Genomic DNA, 1,748 nt, shown 5'->3' with positions numbered 1-1,748 from the left:
AAAAAGCGATGCTGTGGATTTGGGGGTTGTTTTTTCTTGCCATGGCTTTGCCTGTTTGTAGTTCAAAAGTCAGGCAGTACTACTGGCTCACTGCTGTCTCACCCATTCAGGGCTGGACAATGTAATTTTAATAGGACTTTGGGAAAATCAGTGTTTCCTAACCCCAAGCAGCCTTTTGCAGCCCACATGTATCAGGTTAGAATTAAAGCCCATTCCCAGTCTACCGTTGCCATCCTCTCATTGACAATTGCTCTGCAATGAGTCTAGAATCTGTGTGTGTCTGTAAGGACTGTGTTGGGCTGGGTAAGGAGCTGGCAAATGACTCCTTAGGTCCTCGCTCCGGGGTGGCTATGTTGTGCTGCCAGGAACACATCAGGGAGGTTTGTGGGGCTGAGAACAAGCAGTCCTCACTGAAATTGAAGAAGCAGCAGGGTTCTCCAGATAGTACAATGCCCAGGAGTCAAAAATAGAGGACCTGGATCAAATATTTGAAAAATGCCACCAAACCCTAACTTTAATAATAATCTGCCTTTATATGTGTTGGAGGAGGGAAAGGGGAAGGTCAGGCCCCTTCAGCCTGCTAGCAGAAAGATGCCTCATGGAAGAATCTGCCAGCCCTTAAGTGTGTTTCTTTGCTCCTGCTGCTGGTTCAGTCTTCCAAAGCTGCTGCAGAGTTGAGGTCCCTGCATGGGATCAAGACATGGCTGAAGGTCCCTGACAGCAAAATCCGTTCAGCTCTGGGCTGCCAGACATGGGTAAAAGCACTCCCTGAAAAAACCCCAAGCTGTTGCCTCCCCTCTCTCCAAACATTCTCTTTTTTTTTTTCTTTTAAAGGATAAATTACCCCATGCTGGCTGAGCTGGAGCCAGCTTCATGGGGGGGAAGAGTTCAGCATTTTGAGGCACACGCTCCCCCCATCCTGGGCCTCGCTGCTTTATCTCTCGCCGCAGCCCATGTGCTGTCAGCTCTGCTCGGCTGAGCCGCCGTGGGCCCCAAGCACCCGCGTGTGATAATTGCAGCAGCAGCAGCTGAGGGGGCTGCAGGGAAAGCAAAGCGAGCGCCTGATTGCTGGTCCCTTTTTGAGGGGACTGAATACATGTATATTTTAATAACTTGAGCTTAGCATTTTATTTTGTGAAGCTTTATTAACTCCACTTTGGTGCTGGCTTGAGCAGTCCTGGCACAGGATTTTCTCCTTGCTGTCCCTGCTGCCTGGGAGAGATCTTCTCTGGATCTTGATGCTTTTGCTGCTGGCGAAAATCAGGTAAGCTTGGGCCTAAGGCAAGGCTGGTCCTAAGACCAAGCTACTGAGGACACCTCAGACCTCTGCAGAGTCCCCGACATGTGAAACTCTTCCTTTTAATAGTACAAATTTTCCCTCCTCCTTCTGATTCCCCAAAAGCCCCACACTGAAACCTGTGGCTGGTGCAGACTACAAGGGACCCCGGTCACCCTTCCCTGTGCCCAACAGGCAGCTGCTCATCTTTCCATGTGATTGCAGCAAAGTCCTGGCACTGGTGTATCCCTTCATCAGAGGATTTCTGGGCAGAGCTCGGCTTGTTCTGGTTGTCGCTGTTGACAGAGGACATGGATGGGAACACATAATGGATGCCATCTGTGTCCTACTTGTGGGTGACCTGTGCTGCACCTTGCTGGCTCTGGGCTTGGGGGTTCCCCCCTTGCAGGTGGTGCTGGGGCTGTGAGCTGAGGTGGGGACATCACACAAGGCGCAGTGAGGCGTGCCATAC

The sequence above is a fragment of the Gallinula chloropus genome, assembly GCF_964237585.1.
Source record: "Gallinula chloropus genome assembly, chromosome: 12".
Classification (NCBI taxonomy): domain Eukaryota; kingdom Metazoa; phylum Chordata; class Aves; order Gruiformes; family Rallidae; genus Gallinula; species Gallinula chloropus.
Note: the sequence above shows the minus strand (reverse complement) of the source record.